Source organism: Peromyscus eremicus, chromosome 2, assembly GCF_949786415.1.
Source record: "Peromyscus eremicus chromosome 2, PerEre_H2_v1, whole genome shotgun sequence".
Classification (NCBI taxonomy): domain Eukaryota; kingdom Metazoa; phylum Chordata; class Mammalia; order Rodentia; family Cricetidae; genus Peromyscus; species Peromyscus eremicus.
This window is the reverse complement of record NC_081417.1, coordinates 27,222,355-27,232,628: the sequence shown is the minus strand read 5'-3', so window position 1 is coordinate 27,232,628 and position 10,274 is coordinate 27,222,355. Positions and strand designations below refer to the sequence as shown.

The following is a 10,274-nucleotide window of genomic DNA, read 5'->3' as shown; positions in this document are numbered from 1 at the left end:
GGTGGGGATGAGATGGAGTCTCACTGTACTTTTGATTTGTATCTCCCTGGTAGCCAAGGCTCTTGTCTCTTCTCTGTTTCCTTTACTATGAGGAAATGTTTAATTTCATTGGTAAATGATTAATGTCATTTCATGAGCTACTGATATCCTTCTCAGAAAGTCATTGCCAGCTGGGCTGGTGATACATGCCGGTGATCACAGCACTCAAGAGGCTGATGCAGGAAGTTCACAAGTTCAAGGCCTACGTGGGTTACATAGTGAGACTCCGTCTTAAAGAACCAAAGCAAAGAGGGTTGGAGAGATGGCTCAGAGGTTAGAAACATGTACTCCTCTTGCAGAGGAATCAAGTTCAATTCCCACCACCCACATTAGGCAGCTCACAACTGCCTGTTACTCTAGTTCCAAGGGGATCCAATGCTTCTGGCCATTTGGGGCACCTGCACTCCTGTACACGTGCATACACACGTGCAGCTGGCTACTGTTGCCCATCCTGGTGTAGAAGGAGAAATGTCTCTGGGCCCAACTCCTACATGAAGAGCTACAAGCAATTATCAACTGTAGAGAGAGAAAGAATTAGTCCTTCCCAGAGATTAGCCATCTAATTGGTTATACAACACCAGGTGGTCAGCCGGAAACGTGTACATACAAGCAACACTAAACAGACTCAGCAGGCTATATTCCTGTGTGTGTGTGTGTGTGTGTGTGTGTGTGTGTGTAAAACAATCACAATTAAAGAAAAAGAGGCCATGAATTTGAAAGAGGGGGTAGATGGAAGGAGAGGGAGAGGAAATGATCCAATTATATCTTAAATATATTTAATAAAAAATAAAATAAATCTTAGGAAAAAACATAAAAACAAATAAAAATTTAAAGAAAAGGCATGGCCTTTTTCTTTATGTCACAATTTTCCTCCAGCGATTGTAGAGTTTCAGCTCTTACATTAATCTTGTTGATTGATTTTCAACTGGCTTAAGTTGAAGAGGAGATAGTAGGATCCGATTTTACTCCAGTGTGTGTGGATATCCTGTTTTCTTAGCATCGTTTATTGAGAAGGCTATCTTTTCTCAATCATGTTCTTGGCTCCTTTGCTGGAACTCAGGTTGCTCTGCCTGTGTGGGCTTACTTCTGGGTCTTCTGTTCTACTGCATTGGTCTACACGGCTGCTTTCAGGCCCAAACCTGCTGCTTTGGTCACCACAGCCGCTCCATGTGACTTGAGGTCAGGTATTGTGATGCTGCCAGCCTTACTCATTCTGTTCAGGATTTTTTGGCTAGTCAGAGTCCATTGTGTTTCCATATGAATTTTAGGATTGTTGTTTCTGTCTCTATGGAGAATGCCATTGGAATTTTGATGAGAATTGCACTGAATTTGTAGATTGCTTTGGTAATATGGACACGTTCACAGCATCAATTTTGCTAATCTATGGCCGGAGGCTCAGCTCTTCATCTTCTGGTGTCTGCTTCCATTTCTTCCTGTGCTGCTTTGTACTTTTGCTCTCATAGATTTTTCACCTTTTTATTTAGCTTTCTGCCTATGTATCTTTTGAGACTTGTATTAGTTGCTTTTTTGTGTTGCTGTGACCAGAATACTTGACATGTAGCTTAGATGGAGCAGGATTGACTTCGCTCATGGTTTCAGAAAAGTCAGATAACTATGCTTGGGCCCATGCACTGGGACACAGCATCACAGTGGCCAGAGCTCATAGCAGAACAGGACTGTTTATATATTTTTTGCCTTGTTGCAAATATGAAGAAAAAAGAGAGAGAGAGAGAGAGAGAGAGAGAGAGAGAGAGAGAGAGAGAGAGAGAGAGAGAGAACAGCAAAACATAAGCCAAAGATCTACCCCTAGCGGCTGACCTTCTCCAACTAATTCCCAACCTCCTAAATTTTTCAGGACTTTCCAAGATATTTCCAGCAGCTGGGGCAAAGCTCTCAACACAGGAGCCTTTGGGAGGTTACACTTTAAGTTCAAACTATAACATTCTGCTTCCTACCCTTCCCCCACACCAAGCTTTTAAAAAAATGTTTGTTTGAGAATTTCAGACATTTATACGATGAATGTGTTTTGATAAAATCCACGCTCCATCTCCTCACCTCCAATTGTTCCCTACCCCCATCACGTTTTCTTTCCAGTTTCATGTGCTCCCTTTCTGTCTTTTAAAAATCCACAGAGTCTGTTTAGTGCTGTGTATATGTACATGGGTGAAATACCATCTACTAGAGCAAGGATAGCCTTTTAGGGGCCTCATCTGTGAAGACTATTTGCTCCCGCACCCCGACAGCCATCTTGCCAGCAGTCTCTCAGCTACTGGTTGGACTTTATATGCCCTTCCTCCATCCGTGGCTGGCTTGATCTTGAGTAGGGCTTGTGCATGCAGTCACAGTTGCTGTGAGCTCATATTGCAACTGTCTGTCATATTCAGCAATAGAGTTTCAGTGCAAATGTCCCCTACTTCTGTCCCTTGTGATCTTTCCATTCCTCTTTTCTGCAATGATCCCTGAACCTTGTGGTGAGGGGTTGTGTGATGTAGATGATGTTCCATTTAGAGCATTCCACAGCCTCTTATTCTCTATGTGTTGACTAACTACAGTCTCTGTATTAATAGCCATGTACTGCAAAAAGAGGCTTCTCTCTGATGAGGGTTCAGAAAGGCACTAATACATGGATATAAAGATTAGAACTTAGGAAGCAGTTTGATACTATGCTCATTTGGCAGAATAATAGTATTAGGTTTGCCACAGGGCCTATGGCCTAACCAGTGTCAGGTTTCTGACCCAGTTAACAGTGACAGGATGAGTTCCATCTTGTGGAGCAGGTTTTAAATCCAATTAAATAGAGTTTGATGGCTCCCATAACATTTGTGATGTTATTGCACAAGATATGTCAATATGCCATGCCAGTCATTTTTGTAGCTCACAGGGTTCATGCTGAGGATGTCTTTCTGTATGCTGTGAATGTGTTGCTCTGATTGATTGATAAATAAAATGCTAATTTGCCAGTAGCCAGGCAGGAAGTATAGTATAGGGGGGATAAGAGAGAGGAGAATTATGGGAACAGAAAGGCTGAGTCAGGAGTCACCAGACAGACACAGAGGAAGCAAGATGTAAAAGTACCGGTAAGCCACAAGTCACATGGCAACTTATAGATTAATAAGTTGGGTTATTTTATTTATTATATTATATTAATAATGAGTTAATTTAAGATATAAGAACTAGATAGCAAGAAGCCTGCCATGGCCATACAGTTTATAAGTAATAAAAGTATCTGTGTGTTTATTTGGGTCTGATCGGCTGTGGGCCTGGGCTGGACTGGAGATAACTCCAGCTACGGTTCACACCTGGGTGAGACCTTTGATTCCTTTCTCCTCCAGCAGCATGCATAGATTATGGGTGAGGCATTTGTCCTCCAGTATATAGTAATTCCATTTAATGCTCCCCCCATCCTACTTTATACCATAACCTGTGTTGTATCTGCCTTCTCTCCATGGCTTCTTACTAGTTTTCTAGCTCCTACTTGTACTCCAACTTAAACATACACATATCTGAAGGTTCAAATACATTGTCCACATATTAGAGAGTTCATGTGTTTGCCTTTCTGGGTCTTGGTTACTTCACTCAAAATTATTTTTGCTAGTTCCATTAATTTGTAATTATATTTTTCTTTGCACCTGAATAATACTCCATTGTGTAATTGTATCACATTTTCATTATCCATTCACAGTTAATGAACATCTATGCCAGCAGTTCTCAACCTTCCTAATGTTGCAACCCTATAATGCAGTTTCTCATGTTGCAGTGACACCCAACCATAAAATTATTTCCATTGCTACTTCCTAACTGTAATTTTGTAACTGTTATGAATCTTAATGCAAATATCTGTGTTTTCCATTGCTTCTCTGTGAAAAGGCCATTTGACTCCCAAAGGTTGAAAACCACTGATCTAGGTTGTTTCCATTTTCTGGCTACTGCGGATAGAGCAGCAATGAACATGGATGAGGAACTATCTCTAATAGGATCTAGAGTCCTTTGGGGGATAATGCTGAGAAGTGGCAGCTGGATCATACGGTAGATCTATTTCTATTTTTGTGAGGAAACTTCAAACTGATTTCCATAGTGGCTGCACCAGTTTGTGTTCCCATCAACAGTGAATAAATGTTCCCCTTTCTCCACACCCAGGCCAGCATTAGTTATTACTTGTTCTTTGATCTCAGCCATTCTTACTGAGGTAATGTGAAATCTCAAAGTACTTGTCACTGTAATTCCCTCATGCTTTCTTTCTTACTGTTTAGTGTTTTTTTTTTTTTTCCCTCTTTGAGTTCTTTGTATGTTTTAAAAACTGGCACTTTGTCAAATGCACAGCTGGCAAATAATTTTTTTTATCATTTTGTAGGCTACCTCTTCACTGGAGTGTAGTGTCTGTTGCTGTACCAAGACCTTTTAGTCACATAAGGCCCCTTTATCAACTATTGGTGTTAATGGCAGCCCTGCAGGTGTCCTGTTCAGAAATTTTTTCCTGTGCCAATAAGTTCAAATGTAGCCCCACTTTCTCTTCTGATTTAAGGTGTCTGATCTTCTGTTGAGATCCTTGGTCCCTCTGGAGTCGAGTTTTGTGCATAGTGAGAGATCGGGATCATATTTCATTCATCTACACATGGCCATACTGTTTGACCAACACCATTTGTTGAAGGTCCTGTCTTTTCTCCAATGTGCGTTGTTGGCCCCTTTATCAAAAATCAGGTGGTGGTAGGAGTGTAGGCTTGTATTTATATCTTTAATTAGATTTTATTGACTAGTTTCTGTGTTCGCTCCAGTACTATGTTGTTTTAATTAATATAACTCTGTAGTGTGGTTCAGAAGAAGTGATGGTGAGGCTTCTAGCAGTGTTTTATTGCTCATGATTATTTTGGTTATCTTGGGTCTTTGGAGTTTCCAGATAAACTTTAAGATTATGGTTTTCAGTTTCTGTGAGGAGTTGCATTGGAATTTTGATGGGGATTATGCTGACTCTCTACTGCTTTTAGACTGATGGCCATTCTCACAACATTAATCCTACCAATCTATGAGCATAGGAGGTCTTCTCACCTTCTTGTATCTCTCCCCATGTTCTCTCCCTTATCTCCCTCTCCGCTCTCCATCCACACTTGATTCTCCCATTCCATGCCCCACATCCATCCATAACTATCTATTCTATTTACCTTTCCTAATGAGATGTATCTGTCCCTCCAGTTCCTTACTCTATACAGGTATCTGTGGTTCTACAGATTATAGCTTGGTTACCTACATAAGTGAATGCATACTATTTTTGTCTCCCTTGGTCTGGGATACGTCACTCAGGATGATTTTTCTAGTTCTACACATTTACCTGAAATTTTATGATATCATGTTTTAACAGCTGAATATTGGAAAAACAATATTCCATTGTATTTTTCTGTATCCATTTTTCTATTGAGGGACATCTAAGTTCTTTCCAATTTCTGACTATTATAAATAGAGTAGCAATGAATATGGTTGAGCAAGTGTCCTTGTGGTAGGATGAAGTATCCTTTTGGTATATGCCCAAGAATGATACAGTTGGATTGGTAGATTGATTCCCATCTTTTTGAGGAACTACTACACTGATTTCTATAGTAGCTGTATGAGTTTGCATTCCCACCAGCAATGGAGGAGTGTTCCCCTTACTCCAAATCCTCACCATCAAGAGCTATCACTTGTGTTACTGATCTTAGCCATTTTGACAGGTATAAGATGAAATCTCAAAGTAGTTTTGATTTGAATTTCCCTGATGACTAATGATGTTGGACATTTCTTTAACTGTTTCTCAGCCATTTGAGTTTCCTCTTTTGAGAATTCTGTTTAGATCAGTACCCCATTTTTTAAATTGGCTTATTTGTTTTCTTTTTCTCTATGATCAACTCGATAAACAGTATTTTGTGCAAATATTTTTTAAAATTTTAATTGATTTTTTGTGTATTTTGCGTCATGCATCCCAATTTCATCCAACTCCCAATCCCTTCATATCTGCTTTCTGCTGTTGCAACACCCCCCCCCCCAAATAAAATACAATTTAAAAGAAAAACCACAAACCAAACTGAAAAAACAAACAAAAAATCTTGGGTTATTTGTTTTCTTGAATCTATTTTTTTTTGGTTCTTTATATATTTTGGATATTAGTCCTTTACTAGGTGTGTAGTTGGTAAAAATATTTTACTACCTTGTCCGAATGATGGTGTCCTTTGCCATTCAGAAGCTTTTCAATTTTATGATGTCCCATTTATTAATTGCTGATCTTAGTGCCTATGCCATTGGTGTTTTGTTCAGAAAGTCTTTTCCTCTTCCAACAAGTTCAAAGTTATTCCCCTCTTTCTCTTCTGTCAGATTCAGAGAATCTGTTTTTATGTTGAGGTCTATAACCCATTTGGGAGTCGAGTTTTGTGCAGGGTGCTAAGTATGGATCTATTTAGAATCTTCTACATGCAGCTCCAGTCTGACCAGCACCATTTGTTGAAGGTGCTTTAATTTTTCCATTGTATATTTCTGCTTTCTTTATCAAAAATCTGGTGTTCATGGGTGTGTGGACTAGGTCTGGGTCTTCAGTTCTACACCATTAATCAGTGTATCTGTTTTTGTGCTAATACTATGCAGTTTTTATTGCTATAGCTCTGCAATACAACTTGAAATCAGAGATGGTAATAGCTCCAGCAGTTCTTTTATTATTCAGGATTGTTTTAATGATCCTTTTTTTTGCTTTGTTTTTGGTTCTCTCTTCTCTCTCTCTCTCTCTCTCTCTCTCTGTGTGTGTGTGTGTGTGTGTGTGTGTGTGTGTGTGTGTGTTTCCATATGAAGCTGAAAACTGTCCTTTCAAGATCTGTGAAAAATTGTATTGGAATTATGTTGGGGATTGCATTGAATCTGTAGGTTGCTTTTTGGTAGGGTGGCCATTTTTTACTATATTATTCCTATATATTCATGGGCATGGGAGATTTTTTTCCATCTTCTGACATCTTTTTCAATTTTTTCTTCAGTGCTATCTTTCATGTTTTAATTGTAATCACTCATAGCTATAAATGTCCATTTTAGAACTGCTTTTCTGTATTTTAAAGGTTCTGCTAATATATGTTTTAATTTTCACTTGATTCTAGGAATTGTTAACTTTCCTATCTGATTTCTTCGTGGATCTTCTGATCACTCAAGAGTTGACTGTTCAACCTTTGTGTTTTTTGTATAGTTTTTCTTACTACTGATTTCAACTCTCATTCTATTGTTTGATATTTTTTTAATATTGGTTAATGACCCAAATGTTGATTTATTTTTGGAGACAATTCCATGAACTGATAATAAAAATGTGCATACTACTCAGCCATTGGATGGAATATTCTGTAGAAGTTTGTTAAGACTATTTGATGGATTGTCCCAATTATTTCTTATTATTGAGGTGAATTATTCACTTTACTAATATGTAGTGGCCCCCTTTAATTTTGATTGAAATTCTGCTTTGTAAGGTCTGAACAAATGCCCTTCACTTGCTGGGTATGTTGCTTTGCTTCTTTCATTTCAGTCTCTGCATGTCTTGGCCAAAGGGGTGAGATTCTCACACAGAACATGTCTTTTAATCCAAATAATTAGTCTGCTTCTTTTTATTGGTGATTTAAGGCCGTTTATGTTTAGGGTTGTGATTAAGAAATACTTGTTGCATTCCGGAGGAAACAGGAGTGCGGCGTGAACATGGAGAAGCAGAAGAAAACAAGGAAATATACGACTATGAAGGGAAGGCTTAGTCTCAGAGATGAGAGACTTAAAGAAAAAGATAAAGCCCAAAAAGAAAGAAAAGAAAGATCCCAGTGCGCTGAAGGAAAGAGAAGTCCCCCAGCATCCTTCCTGCTTATTCTTCCCTATAATACACAACTGGGTCCACCTTACCACATCCTCGTTGATACCAACTTCATCAACTTTTCCGTTAGAGCCAAACTGGACTTAGTGCAGTCAATGATGGACCGTCTGTACGCCAAGTGTATCCCTTGCATAACTGATTGTGTGATGGCTGAAATTGAGAAATTGGGACAGAAGTATCGAGTGGCACTAAGAGTCACCAAGGATCCACGATTTGACTGATTTCCATGCACACACAAAGGAACTTATGCTGCTGACTGCTTGGTCCAGAGAGTCACTCAGCACAAGAGTTACATTGTGGCCACAGTTGACCGGGACCTCAAACGAAGAATCTGAAAGATCCCTGGAGTTCCTATCGTACATTTCTAACCATAGGTACAACATTGAACGGATGCCAGATGATTACGGAGCTCCTCGGTTCTAATTCTTACACGACAAAATTTGCTTGCCTTTCTTTGACCAGCTTTCTCTGTTGTCAATTAATTAAACACACTTTTTGATGTTGTTGCATTTTTAATGAAATTTTGTCTCAATTTAAAAAAATAGCTACATCTTAAAAAAAAAGAGAAAAAAGAAATACTTGTTGATTTCTGTAGTTTTAGTCTTTGTTTTCCTCATTGGTCACATTGCTGTTTGCTCTTTTCCTCTAGTCCCTGTTCATCGTAAGGGGTTTGCTGGATTACTGGGTTCTACTTCTCTGATCCTCTCCTGGTTCTCTTCTGCTCATCTGTTCCTCTCCTGAATTAATCCTGTCTCCAGTGCTCCTACTTTCCCAGTCTTTCTTCCTCTGTGTGTGGGATTCGTTTTGTATATTTTTAGAAAAAATTCATTTTGTTCCTTCCTCCCTCCCTCCCTCCCTCCCTCCCTCCCTCCCTCCATCCTTCTCTCACTCATGTAGAGTGTGTGTATTTGTGTAGAGTGCCCATGTGTAGGTTCTCATGAGTGCCTTTGGAAATGGATTTATAGATGGTTGTCAGTCACTTGACTGATTGCTGGCAATCAAACTTGGGCCTTTAACTACTGAGCCATCTTTCCACTCCCATGTGTGTGGGATTTTTTAACTATGTTCTGCAATGCTGGCTTACTAGTAGTGAATTGCTTTAGTTTGTACTTACCTTAGGGCATCTTTATTTCTTCATCAGTTTTAAGAGACAATTTTGCTGGATATAGTAACCTTGGCTTCAGCTGTTTACTCTCATGGCTTTTTATTATTTCTGCTCTAAAACTGATAGTATTCTAATAAATTTGTGTAGATGAATTTCTAAATGGTCTTATTAATAGAAAACATAGAGCCAGAGCCAAATATAGGGGTGAAAAACCTGAGAGAGATCAGAGGAATAGGAATAGCCACATGCTAACCTCACCTCACCAACTCTGCAGCTTCCAAAAGTGAGATACTTCTTGTCTATCCGCGCCTATATGCCTTGCTGTTCTGCCATCTGATTTGCTCTCTCTGTTGAGCTACATCACTTCCTCTTCCTGCCCAGTTCTGTCACTTCCTGTCTGTCTGTACAGACCTCCAGACCTCCATGGTTAGCTAGTGTTGGAATTTAAGGCGTGTGCCACCACATAGGGCTCTGTTCCCAGTGTGACCTTGAACTCACATAGATCCACATAGATCCCTGCCTCTCAAGTGGTAGGATTAAAGGCATGTGCTAACATTGCATGACTTTTGTGTTTACTTATAATGGCTGGCTTTTTCCTCTGATCTCTAGGCAAGCTTTATTAGAGCACAAATAAAATATCACCACAAATTTGAATTTGTGAGTTGGAATTCATCTCTTACAGCTTTAATATTTTCCATTGTTCTGTAGTGGTGGCATTTTAACTATAATGTGTTATGGAGACTACCTTTTCTGGTCATATTTGCTGGAGTTTTAAATGGCCCCTGTCCTTGGATGCCTATATCTTTCCCTAGATTTCAAAAATTCATTTCTTAGATATTTTATGTTTTTAGTTTTCAATCTCAGCTCCATCTAAATTTTTGTTGTTGTTTTTTTCGAGACAGGGTTTCTTTGTGTAGCTTTGGAGCTTGTCCTGGAACATGCTTTGTAGACCAGGCTGTTCTGGTCTCTTGAAGACAGAATTCTGTTTGCTTGATCTTTTTCTTCAGTGTTAACTGAATGTAATATTCTTTCTTCTGCTTGCCCTAATTTGTTGGTAATGCTTCCCACTCTGTTTTCATCTGATCCACTGGATCATTTACAATATTTCTGTTTTTCTTACTTCAAATTCCTTGCTGAATTCCTTACCTATACTGTTGATCTTCTTTTCTGGGCCCTGAAATGGCACAATAGATAGGTAGTGCTGGAAGTTGAGCAGTCTCTGGCCACAACCTTGGGTCTATCAGTTTCTGCTATTATCTTTATTCTTGTTCCTTGCAACAG

General features: G+C 39.2%; 1 pseudogene; it reads left to right on the top strand.

Annotated features, from left to right (window-relative positions):
• Positions 1-7,722: 7,722 nt before the first annotated feature.
• LOC131904572 (rRNA-processing protein FCF1 homolog) lies at positions 7,723-8,368 on the top strand (annotated as a pseudogene).
• Positions 8,369-10,274: the final 1,906 nt, after the last annotated feature.